This window comes from Lolium perenne, chromosome 6, assembly GCF_019359855.2.
Source record: "Lolium perenne isolate Kyuss_39 chromosome 6, Kyuss_2.0, whole genome shotgun sequence".
Classification (NCBI taxonomy): domain Eukaryota; kingdom Viridiplantae; phylum Streptophyta; class Magnoliopsida; order Poales; family Poaceae; genus Lolium; species Lolium perenne.
The window spans coordinates 237,784,545-237,798,505 of record NC_067249.2 but is presented as its reverse complement, the minus strand read 5'-3'; positions in this window follow the sequence as shown (position 1 = coordinate 237,798,505).

Sequence of the window (13,961 nt, the reverse complement as noted above, 5' to 3'; positions counted from 1 at the left end):
GTATTTAAAACTTTGCGATTTTGAATGCGTGGGCGGGGTTGTAGATCTGTCCCTCATGTGTCCTGTATTTGCTAACGTGTGGAGGGCAAACGCGTAAACGGCTAGATTAGGGATAGTTTTATTCGGAGGAATCGGGTATGTGCCGTGTAGTAAAGATTCAATCGAGCGGATATAGGTTAGATCTCCATTTGAATTTGATTACGGTAGATCCAAACAGAGTCTGTAGATAATTGGATTCTAATACTCGAGAACTTTGCTTCTGCGAATCATATGTCGGTTTTAAACCAAAAACCTATAAGAATATCAAGATTTCCCTACGAATGGCAACCACTAACTTTTGTCAAATGTTTTAATCGTACAGTTACAGTAACGTAGTCTAAATTTAAGATACTCGCAATTACATATTGAGTTGAAAAATACGGTCACTCAGTTCAATTAATATTTACGACGACAAAATATAAATTGTGCTACGAGTCCGAGGGGAAAAATTACTTCACGACATAAATAGCTTGCTTAGAACAAAATCTTCTGGTATAGCTTTATGACAAAGTCTAGTAAGGACAAAAAATAAATAAGTTTACGCAAGATTAAACCAATTGTGTATAACGACAAAAAAGGTTTAAGACAACTCCAACATCGACAACACATGACCATTAACTTGATCGATGTCTAGTGGAACCCGGAACTACTTTTGTTCTCATCCCTCTAAAGTACTTTCAAATGTTTGCCACATATTGGCGGCTTCTCTTGCCACATCATGCTTTGTCTTGATCAAGACATACAAGATATAAGTTAGATCTCCACATATTGACGGCTTCTCTTGCCACATCATGCTTTGTCTCAATCAAGGTTACAATGAATAAGTTAGATCTCCATTTGAATTTGATTTTAATGGTAGATCCAAACAGCAGTAGATAATGGGTTTCTAATACTCAGAACTTGCTTATATGAATCATTTGTCGTTTTAAAACCAAAAACCTATAAGAATATCGAGGTTTCCTACGAATGGAAACCAGCTAACTTCTGTCAAATGTTTTAATCGTATACTCATGTCCAAATTTAAGATACTCGCAATTACATGTCAAGTTAAAAAAAATACAGTCACTCAATTCAGTTAATATTTACTATAACAAAATATAAATTGCCCTATGAGCCCATGGGGTAAAATTACTTCACGACATAATTGGCTTGCTTAGAACAAAATCTTTCGGTCTATCGTTATGACAAAGTATAGTAAGGAAAATAAATGAGTTTACGCAAGATTAAGCCGAATGTGTATAACGACAAAAAAGGTTGAAGCCAACTCCAACATCGACACCACATGACCATTAACTTGATCGGTGTCCATTGGAACCCTAAACTACTTGTGTTCTCATCCCTCTAAAGTACTTTCATATGTTTGCCACATATTGGCGGCTTCTCTTGCCACATCATGCTTTGTCTTGATCGCCCCCCACCCCCAATCCCACCCCTCAACATGCCACATACATGATACACCAATGTCTTTTTTTTTAGAGGCGACACACCAATGTCTAAAGCCAACATTAACTCACAACAAAATTAGGGATTTTGAACCTGTTGGTAATTTGATTTTATCGAGAATTTGTGATCCGTTTGGATCATGACAATTTTAATTCTACTTGAGACTTGAATTGGACAAGAACTACATTTTTTTAAGAAAAATCCAACATACCCAAACCATAAAAAAACAGATAAAACGACATGAACAAAAGTGCTTGTGCATTTTTCCCTTTTTGAAGGCGTGCTTTTGGAGAACTTGATCTTCGAGTGTTATCTTAGTGGAGTTCAGGCTATTGCTACAAGAACTGCAAGTCTGGAACACTAGGAGGACTTCTCTTTTTTAGTTTCTTTTTTCTTTCATGTATGTACTGCTATTTAGGATATTGCGTTGTTACAGAGGTTAGGTGCAATTAATATCTTCACGATATTAATATATTTTTATTTATTAAAATGAATAAAAAAGGCTACTTAAAAAGTAGGCAGAGCATTTGTACTAGCACCTGATTCGCTACGGCCATCCGATTCAAACAGGATGACGTCGGGGTGTGCCCAGACAGGAGTTCAATGAAACTAGACCCACCAAACCTGCCACGATTCGCTCGACGACCGTTTGCTTCGAAACCTGGCAGCCATCATTTCTCTATTCACGTTCTTGCAGTTCCGGTTCTACCCTTGCAAGCAGGACGACGGCGTTCACCAAGTTGCATCTTGTCCTGCCCTCGGGAAAACGGAAACAGGAACCTGGCCAAAACTGCCACGTAGGTAACCAGAACCATCTCGTGTGCCTGCACCTGGTGCATGAGAACGTAGCGACTAGCGAGGCCCTCGCGCCAGCTCCGTGGCTCGGTCCACAACCTTGCGTGCGGTGGACAAGTTCGCCTGCGATGCGCACTGCATAACGTGGGGTGGTAATTTGAGCAAGCTGTGCAAAGGAAAAGAAAAAAACACTTTGGTTTTTGTGCGTCCTCTTCCTTTTCTTGACATTTTCGCTAGTTCTTTTCTTTACGTTTGCTATTTCTTCTAGTCGAGTTTACCGCTTGAGCGCCGTTGTTCACATTGCCTATTATTTTCCTGTTCATGGAAAATCTTACTTTGTTTTCTTTGTTGACGTGCTTTGTCTTTCTTTAATTGATTCATGTTGCTTCTTGCGCCGTGTGATTGGGAGTAGTTTCACCACAACCTCGTCAGGGTTTGATGTTCGAGCGGTGGCAAGCATGGAGTGGTTGATCCATGGTGAACCGAGACGAGGCATCAATGCTCATGGACGATAAGTTGTCAAGAAAGAACAAAGGGAGCAAGGCAACTCATGTGGATTCAACGAGGGCGAGTTTGGTAGGTTTGACCGACTTTTGCACTCCTGGTGGGCAGGCGTTGGGAGGCATAGCCCGCCCTAAACTGGTCATGGGCCATATTCTCCGCTTTGTTTGCTGGCCTAAGTTGCATCAATGGGTATTCATGTGTTACTTTGTTTGGTTGGCTATCTAAGCAAAGTCTATTTTTTATTGCAAGCAGTTGCCGTTTAGGGTATTTCAAAGCTCTATAAGATCATGCATAGAACCATTATAATACATAACGAAATGATAGAATCAAATGATGAAAGGCTTGATCTATCTTTAAAAATAAACCGGTAAAACTCCAACAACCCAAACGTAAGAAGTTTTTCTTAACAAATCCATTTTGGATGAATTAGAGCTTTGAAGGGTTCAACAAAACAAAATCCTATCAATAAAATATCATAGCCAATATCTATTCTATGCATATGTAAGGTGACCTACGCGGATGGGGTTAACTACATCGGCCTATTTCGTGCGAAAAACTGAAGCGACAGAACATACTCCGTATCCAGAACCCTAAACGAGATTTCAGAATTTTGGCACGAGAAATTTAAATGAGTTCGTCCGAGTCCATCCGATATAGTTTACAAACGATGGCAGCATAGGAACTAAATACTCCTAAAAACTACACTAAGCTAGCCCGGGATTCATCTAAATCATAGGGACTTGGGATTTCCATCGGCGTTGCCGAAGAGAGCGGCGGAGCTTCATGTGTCGAAGTAAGCGAAGGAGTCGTCGGAGTAGTCGACTACCACGTACCCGTGTCGCGCCATTTCTGAGCAGATGGATGCTTTCTTCGCGCGGCGGATTTCATGAGCAAGCTTGTCATGGCGTCACGGGCGCGCTTCACCTTGTCCCACATGCCGGTAACAGCAGTGGTGAGTGAGTTGCGGTGCGCCATCTCCATGTGCCGTTCCTCCGGGCTCGAGTCAAGCACGATCGGCGGGATCCCGCACGCCGCCGAAGCATGCGCCCGCGCCAGTGTAGACGATGGCCCCACCTCACTGGAACTCGCGCTCGGGAGGAGCCTGAACCATGCAGGGGCGTGAATTCCAGTGTCACAGTGCGCCGCGCCTAGTTGGCGGCCGTGTCTGTTGCGCGCGACGTCGAGCTGTTGCCGCGGCACCGCCACACACTAAATTGGAGCCTTCCATCGCAGTAGTAGGTGGAGGTGGAGGTGAGGAAGTGGCAGCGGGCGCCAATTTCTGCTGCATCCGGGCTCGAACTCCGCTTATATACGACGTTGCTAGGCTGAGATGGGGTATTGCTTCATCGACTTTCGAGATACGTGCCGCGATGTAGAATCTGTTCAGGACATTTTCTTAGACCAAAACTGGAAAAGATCCCGGTGGGGATGTGGTATGCTAGCTTAGAGCAACTCCAACAGAGCCTGTAAATCACACTGGAACCGTATTTTTCTGGCCGATTAAGCTTGCTAGCTAGGTGGCAGCGGGTGCTGGGGCGCGGGTGGCAGGCTCTGAAAGGATCGTATGCCGCACCTAGAGGGGGGTGAATATGTGCTAACCAATTTTTAGTTATTTTTCAATTTAGGCTTGACACAAAGGTAAATTCTCTAGATATGCAACTAAGAAAATTTACCTATATGACAAGGTAATCAACTAAGCAAGATATAGCTACGCAATATAAGAGATAGAATAGGATAGAGGGTAACCGAGAGTGGAGCACGCGGAGACACGCAGATGATTCCCGTAGTTCCCTTCCTTTGCAAGAAGGTACGTCTACGTTTGGAGGAGTGTGGTTGCTACGAAAGCCAAACCAACAGCCACGAAGGCTTCACTCAGATCTCCTATGGGCAACGCCACGAAGGCCTAGCCCACTTCCACTAAGGGATTTCCTCGAGGTGGAAACCGGGCCTTTACAAGGTTCTTGGGGCACACATCCACAACCGAATTGAAAGCTCCCAAATCTGTAACAATACAACAATCAACAACAACATATCAACAACAATCAACTAGAGAACCAAAGAGGAACACTAGCAAGAGGGCCCTCAAACAAATGAGGGGGAAATACACCTGATGGGGGAGACCCACATCAGGTGTATTTTGTAGCTGCACTGAACTTGTCAGGCACACGCATATCTGGCCATGTCTCGGGCCGGGCCGGGCCAAGGAAAGCCCGACGCAGGAAAATCAGGCCCAAGCCTGCCTGGCCCCACCAAATACCCATGAAGCCCAAGATCGTGTGTGCAAGTTTGTAAAAGTGGATCGCTCGCAGATTAGGGTTAGTCACTGTCTCGCGAATTTGTAGAAGTGGATCGCTCGCAGATTAGGGTTAGTCATTGTCTCGCGAATTTCGCGAGAGCAGAGCACCAAACTGATGTATGGCTCGGTTCAGGTCCTGAGATCATGATTCGGGAACTGGAAGCGGAGCATCTTGTAACCCTTTCTAAGTAATGAAATCCTCTTTTACCCGCAAAAAAAATACCCATGAAGCCCATCGGGCCGCGGGCCGGCCGTAGTGTTAAATGCATTTTTCGGGCTACCCAGGCTCGGCCCGGCCCGGCCCGACCATCGGGCCAACTTAGGCCCAGGCCCGAGTTTTTCGGGCCGGGCTGCCCATGGCCAGGTCTTACACGTGAGACATGCCAAAACCGTAAATTTCTTGCAAACCTGCAGTTGCAGCAGCAAAAAAAAGCATCAGACTTGCAATGGATGTCTAGTTTTGTCGTCAGCATGGGATCGATTTGGGTGATGGAGAGGTGGAGAAAGACCAAGATAAGCGTCACTACAAGGAAAAGGCCTACCGCCGGCGAACCTAAAAGGCCCATTGCGGGCGCACCACGAGCCCGCCGGTGCGAACGCGCCGGTGATAAATGGCCACTGCCGGCGCACCAGGCAGTGCGCCGGCGATAGATGGATACTGCCGGCGCGCCATCGACGCTTCGCCGGCAAAGGACAAGTTCCACCGGCGCACCATCAGCTGCGCCGGCAGTAGTGCTTCCAGCACTGGCGCATGCCACGTGCGCCGGCAGTAGGTCATTTAGGTGCGTCGGCAATAAATTCGAAAATTCTTTTTTCAGCTTTTTCCAGCATATTACAATACATATTTGACAGCATTATATATTTACAACGCAGTTCATATTTATACAGCATTACATGCAATATGAGAAGCACATAGAGAGCCAAGTTTCATTTCGGTATCAATACACAAATACGCAAGTCTCGTTTCGGAATGTTGATTCATACAACACATGTGCATATGCAACACCGAACGACGAAGTTTCACAAAGTTAGAAGTCTTGGTACATAGTCGTCACAAGTATCGTCATACACCTCACAATGTAGGTCCTAACCTAAACTACAATCACATAGAACATGACCAACATGGTCATGATGACCATCATCACGAAGGCCATGGTCTTCATGCGGTTCCTCCTCATGTCCCTCATCTCTCCCGCTAGATAACGGGCGTATCTTCCTTCCGCCTCCACCCTAGTGGGGTATCCCTTATAGCTGTTGCCGCTGAAACGGTGCACCTGTCTCCGACAGTCCTCCCAGTCGTCGTAGACTCCAGGAACCCTCCCCTTGTACACGACATATGTCATCGGCATCTCCATTCACAAGACAAGTAAAACGTTAGTACCAATGCAATGAACAAGTGCCAACTCAAATAAGAGACAAGTAGTATGAACTAAATAGCATGTGCCTCATACTTTGTTGGTCGAAATAAATAATAACATACAGGGATGGGGTCAGTGAGGCTAGGTAGGATGCACAATAGATTGATATTTGTGGCCATCACACCAAGCCTCACTGGCCCCACCCCGGAGTGTACAAGTGACCGAACATTTTAATCATCGGCCAATGCAATTAAGAAGTGCGAACTCAAATAGAAGACAAGTAGTACGAATTAAATAGCGTGCCTCATACTTTGTCGGTCGAAACAAATATTAACATCCAGGGATGGAGTCAGTGAGGCTAGGTAGGATGCACAATAGATTGATACTTGTGGCCGTCGCACCAAGGCTCACTGGCTCCACCCCCGAGTGTACGAGTGACCGAACATTCTAATCATCGGCGAACTCCAAATACGAGGCAAGTAGTGGTCGAGTAAATGCAAATAATTATTAAGCTATGTACGCCATAATCTTGAAATATATAGCAAAGTAAATGAAACTATAGACACATGTTCACATGCACATTCATACAACTAAATAAAAGCAACTAGTCGATTCTATGGGAATATATAGCAATTATTACAATACGGAAGTCAAGGACATATCGTTCAAGCTTTAGCAAGTGTTCCCGTCGTAGGATCAGGTTGTACGCCTAGGGGGGAATGGACGGCAGCCCTCAAGCGAGTTGAACGGCCTCTCATCACGCGACATCTCCAAGCGGAGTTCTATCTCGTCATTAGGTGGTAGACCGTAGCCGTAGAAGAACTCGCGGACCTATTGTTGACATCTGCAGGATTATCGTGCAAATGAACCGCTGGATGCGACCCCAGTTCTTTCTAATCTCTCTATCAGGGACATCCGCCATGTTTGCAAACCTGTTTCTGAGATTCTCTGGCAGCAACATGTCATCTGCGTACTTTATGTACTCCTGCATCTGAAGGATGGCGTACCACGCGTCCATCCCATTGTCGGGCGTCGACTGCCTGAGGCAGGGGAAGTTGGTTGTGTGGGTTAAGACCAAGCCTCCTCGGGATTTCCTCTCTACTTTGAGGGGGCCTGCCTTGTTGGCGAAGTCGGTGAGAGCATCATTGAGAAGGGCCTTGATGTGGGTGTAGTCTTTCTTGTGGTCCCTACCCGAGTCGAGATAGACTGCATGTGAGTGTTGCGGGTGCACGACGATGAGGGTGCAGAGCTTGTCTCTGCGGAAAACACACGGATTAACCTTTGGAAATGCAAATGGAGATATAGGATAGAATGGTAATGGGGGACTAGCGAGTGATTACTTACTCGGGGAAGTAAGGGATGAGAATGGCGCCCTTTTTAATGTTCGCCGACATGAAATCCTCGACCTCTGGGTGGCAATCGCCCGATCCCAGCGTTGCAGATGATGCTCTCCCGCATATAGAAGGGGTCCATTATCGCGATGGTCGGCGTCTCCTCCTTAACAATCTGGGCAGACAAGCTAAGAGCAACTAGGCGAACCACACTAAAGTGGAGCGCTTGCATGCGATAGATGCTGAAGATGTCGTTGAACCGGATGAAGCACAAGTCCGCGGGGTACTTCTCGACGAAGTTCATGCCAGTTGGCACCTTCGCCACCAAGAGAGGGTAACCAGGATCTTTTGATTTGAGAAGAAGGTTCTCCACATGCAAGACAGTCTCATGCAAGCTCCTCATATCCGGGGTGAGTTTCTTCACGACATGCTCCGGCAGCATCGGTTGACCCAAGTGATGCAGAGGTCGCCAATTGTTTGGCAACTTGTCAAGGAGTGGGACCTTGTCCTTGGATTTGGCCGCCGCCGCCTTGTCTTGGGCGTCCTTCTTATTTTGCCTCTTCCTCTTCTTGGGTTGTACTGATGGACCCTCCATCGCCGTAGTGGCCGTAGCACGGAGTGTGTTTGGGCTCAACATATTTTTGACGGCGGCGGTGGCGACCTCCTCAGGATTTTCCTCCTCGGCCGTTTCTTGAGAATCGAACAGCTTCTTGGAGCACACATATTTCAAGGCCGGCGCATCCTCATGGACAACTTGTGAAGACGTAGGAATATCCCATTGGAAGTTGTCACGTTCGTATTCCTCGGCCTCTGGCGCGGTGGCTGTTGTGGTGGGGCGGCGACCTCTGGCGTGGGCGCCGTTCTGGTGGGGCGATGACCACGGGCGCTGCTGGCTGTCGTGGAGGGACGCTGACATGTGGCGCCGCAAGGTGCTTGTCTTTGCTTGTCGTCGACCCCGAGTAGGTGTTGATCCGAATTAGGGTCTTCGGCCATAGCAGTACCCAACCCTTCAGTGAGGCCAGATTCAACGGGCTATCGTCATCGGCACCATGCGGTTGATTAGGAGGAAACAAATCCTCATAGCCCGGTAACGCCCGATCCACTTCAACCCGGTAAACGTCATCCGCCATATCTCGTGTGTGCCACTTCTTATCCAGGGGCCGAAGGATGGACCCCTCGCGACGTCTTTGAGTTCGTCGTTTACTCTCATCAGGAAGGTGCATGGCGTTGAGAGCGCCTGCGAGAACATGTGTATGGCGTTAGAGAGAGGGCAAGGATGACGAAACTAATATATTAACTTGATGTACACATTAGTTAATTACCGTGAGGGCGTTGAGCTCGGCTAATGTCGACGGGCCAGCACATGCGGCGGCGGGCGTGCAAGTGACGGAGGGGCTGCTACCCGGCATGGACGGTGAATCCGTAGCACCAGCGACATTGCCGGCGGCCGGAGGAGTCTCCATTATAACATTGTCATTGCCGGCGGACGGCGGCGCCATCGAGTTGCTGCCGTCGAAGCTAACCACTTGCATTTCCGGGGGGGGGGCTTGTTTGCCACCCTCATACCACGCGCGTAGAGCGTTGAAATCTGCTTGGACTGAAGCGGCGACTTCAGCTTTGACTTCAGGTACGAGTGTAGCTTTGAGTTGCGGTACCAGTTGCGGTACCAAACCAGCTTGGACTTGGGCTAGGATTGAATCCCTCATTTCCTCCGCCTCCCGCTGCTTCCTCTCATTGCGCGCATTTTTATCGGCCGCAGACGACAAGCCGTAGTGATCATGCTTGTGGCCTGTACCGGCGCCAGCCACACGGCGTCTATGCGGCCTTCTCGTAGGTGAATGCTCATTGACGATGTTTAGCGCCCGTACGAGAGGCTTGTCCCATGCTACCCTGCCCGTCGACGCCTGGGACGAGGAGCCTTCGTCACCTTGAGAAAGTCTTTGTCTTTCTTCTTCCTGCGGAAGAAACGTGAACCATTTAGAAATGTTGCTACTATTATATGAACGATACTTGATCTAATAAAACCGGTAAATTGCTTACCAGTTTTTTCTCCAACGACAGGACCTTCTGGTCGTTCGTGAACCAAATTATGTCGGTTACGACCTTGGGGTCCGTGACAAGTTCCCCGGTTAGTTTCTTCTTATGGTACCGCGACCTGATGAATCTTCTTTCAAGCGGGTCCTTGTACTTGAGCCAGGGGTTCTCAATGCCGGCATTTACATACGCCTCATCCTCCTTCGCCCAATAGGGCTCCTTTCCCTCGTACCCACGGCTCCCAAGGTTGTGGTTGCCGATGTTAAGCTCCCGCATTTCCTTCCCCCACAACTTGCGATTCTTCGTCGCTTGTAGCTCTTCATTGGCCACAAAAGCATCAAAGTCCGCCTGGGAGACATGCGGAAAGGCAGAGTGGACCTCTTCGAAACCTTTGCCGTCAGCAATCATCTTCCGCACCATGTACTTATAGCTGCTGAGGTGTTTGGTGAACTTCAAGAGGGCTTGTGAGTTCACAATGTTCTTGGATTCATCAGTGGAGGCGTAGTCGCCTAGGAACTTGTATCGTGAGTGCAACCTCGCAATGAGCTGGGCTCGCAAATGCGCTTTGCTCTCAGCTCGGAGATCCGTCTCGTTGAGATTGATGACCTCTCGGAGGATACATGCCAGTTGGTTGCCGTACCCCTTGGCAACATCCTTAGGCTCCACCGGCAAACCACTGGCGGGGTCCACCTCTTTGACTGTGTCTCTGCCGGTGCCGACCGTGTTTTGGCGCCTTGCCTTCCGCGGCCTCTTGGCTCCACTTGTCCCGGTGGCAGTACTCCCGGCGGCGCCGCTAGGATCGTCGCCGCTTGTCTCGCCGCCACCCCCAGCGGCGCCGGTTGCCTCATCGCCGCTAGGCTCGTAGGTACTACCCCCGGCGGCGCCGCTTGCCTCGTTGCCGCTTGGCTCGTCGGCACTACCCCCAGCGGCATCCTCCATCTCATGGTCCTCGTCGCCGCCAACACCAGCGGCCTCGGTGTCAACACCCGGGTTTTTAAGTCCAGATGCCTATTATGCCATTCCTCGCAATCCCAGGAATATTGTTTTTGCGAGACATAATAGATTGATATCACAGAACATCATTCATTACAACATCGTAATTGTCTTACAACAAAGGATCACATGATCCAGTCTCATTACAATAGTAGATGATCTATTGATCAATTACAAAACACATAGCGGAAGCGAAGTAGCGTAGTAGTAGTCCATCTATTTCACAGGCAACTGTTGACGTCAGGAGTGATCCTAGTTGTCGTAGACGTCCTGCTGTCCTTCTTCCGGGTTCTGGTACTCCTCTTCATAGTCTGGCCATTTGAATAGCCAGGGACAAAGCCATGAGTACTTTAAAGTACTCGCAAACTAACGCTAAGATAAATACTATCAACTATAGTAAGGGGGTTCTAAGCTCTAGTTTCATTTGCATAAAGCCAGTTTTATTTCATAAACACTTTACTAAACAAAAGCCCTTTTCAATTCACTAACTCAAGTGGGAACATTAGTGTCATTCCCACAACTCAGTTGTGATTCCAAAGTCAAAGTCACCTTTCAAACTCAAGTCACAAGTCACCATCCATATTTTTAGAAAATTTCTGATGACGGAACAGTATGGCCTTTCCAACTGTCCATAACCGAGGACGCGGCTATTCGAATAGGTTTAACTCTGCAGAGGTTGTACACTTGTGCCACAACAATTGCAATAGTTCGTTAGGGGTAACTGGCCCTGATTTATCGTACGCAGTACGCGAACTACCAATCCTAACCTTTCATTTACATACTCTAGTATAGGCACCTCTCCCCATGAGCTTGGCCTCCCAGTGAAGACCAACTGTCAGCCTGGGAACTGCACAGGGCTTGGGCCGGACATTCACCTCATATTCACGTCATTTCACATCATTCCTTCTGTAGAGGCAGCCTCCAGCATAACCCCGATGACGCTTGTTCAGAGGGAACCCATACTAAAATACATAAGTTTCCAGCTAAGCCTTACCCAGTTCTGTATTGTGGGGGTACTTGTAAAATTGGAATGGTATCGCATCCGAACCCAACCATCAGTGTTTTAGTAAAATTCACCAAGTCATTCACCAGTCATATTCACCTTCAAAATCTTTCAATAGAATGACTCATCATTCCAAGGTTTTCAAAGTCATTTCAATTCACAAGTTCCCAACTAGAATAGTCACTTTTAATATTGAGCACTAGCAACTAGTTATGAGGGGTGCTAAGTATCTTGGAGCTTGCTAGGCTAAGTGTGATTCTCTTGTACTACTCTATAATTCAACCAAGTGGATCATAACCAAAAAAGTAACTTTGATAAATAAAATCAAGTAAAGCTTGTAAAGTAAAAAACTTGGGATAGGTTCATAAAATAAAATGTAATGGTGCCTTGCTCTTGTAGAGCTTTGCACTTTGCAAGAATATAAACTTGCAACCAAAATGGTTTGCATTAGTCTAGCTTGCATTGGTAATAGCTTGCAAGAATATTAGCTTGCCTTGGTGGTTGAGGTGATCAAAGTGGTCTTCTTCTCCTTGAAAGTAGACTTCCTCCTCCTCTTGATACTCCTCGGTACTAGCGTCTAAAATACGAATACGAGGATACAATCACCAAACAATTCATTGGCTATTCCAAACATCACATATATTCACACAAACTATTCTATTCACACAATTAATACAATTTGGTGCATTGGTGGTCTTGCTTTGCGGAAGAATAATTTCCTCTCATTTTATATGTAAATGATAGTTTCCATATAGTTCTTGAGGAATAATTTCCTCTCCTTGAATCTTCTTTAAGATTTAATTTCTCAAACCATCACACATGAGTTTATGTTGACCTAAGTCAACCATTCATCATCATCATTTGAGAAAATGATTTAAATGAGGTAGGGATACCTCATACCATTTAAGAATGCCTATGATGATTTAAAATCTCCAAGTAATTTCATGTGAGAGTATTTGACCAGGGGTTCAAACTTCATATGAAAGTACTTGGGACAAGATTTAAATGAAGTGAAACACCTCATATAATTTACACAAGTAAACTAGCATCACTCATTACTATTAAGTGGGTAAATGTGTTGTTTTCTTATTTAGGAAAAATAATTTCCTCTCATACTAATTAAGGTGTTGCTTTTAATTACTTAGAGAAATAATTTCCTCTCATTATCTTATTAAGATTTAATTTCCCTCATGAACAATATATGACCTAGGTTGACCAAAGTCAACCTCTTCATACTTATCATTTGAGAAAATGATTTAAATGAGGTTCCATACCTCATGCTATTTAAATCCTATTCGATTTAATATCCTCAACGATTCATATGAGACCTAAATGACCAGAGTCTCTACCTCATTTTAAATTGGTCAAGACAAGGTTTAAATGAGAGAAACACTCCCATAAGATTTAATAATTTGTTGGAACAATTTAAATGCTACTAAGGCAAACATTTAATATTCTTAAGTGAGCAACTATGAGACCAAGCAACCAGGGTCATCACATTACTTCATACAACTTGAGAAGATGATTTAATTGAGGTGCTACACCTCATAGATTTAAAATCTTAAATTTGGAAAAATTTAAATGGGCTAGTAATGGCTACATAGCCATTATTTGATTCTAACCCATGATCATATACAGTACCCATATCCGATTTTTACATAATCAATTAGAGTATTTGAAAAGTGAATTATGAGAGTTGAAATCAACTCAAAGTCATTTATGGTTGATTTTTAATAATTGTTTGATGTTTGAAAAGCTACTGCTTTGTTATTTTTACTATTCAAATGGTACAACATATTTTGATTTGAATCCAGTGTGGTTGGATGGGGCCTTTCATGAGCTTTCTAAAAATATAAAATTTGTGAAATTTGGCTCAGTAGATTTGTCCCTATTAACTTTTGAAACTAGCATCAGATTGCAATTTCAATGAAAAAGAAATAAACAAGTTTGAATTCAAACGGGGGCGGGAAACTTAAACGGGCCGGCCCAGCTACGCGGGCGATGCTCGCGGGCCGCCTGACAATGGGGTCCACTGTCAGTTGTTTTAAAAACACCGAACCGGTACGTGAACGGGGGCCGTGGGATTAAAGGAGATCGGACGGCCGCGGTTCATCCTCGTCGGAGACGAGCTCCGGCGGGAGCAAACCCTACCGGCAGCCAGGAGG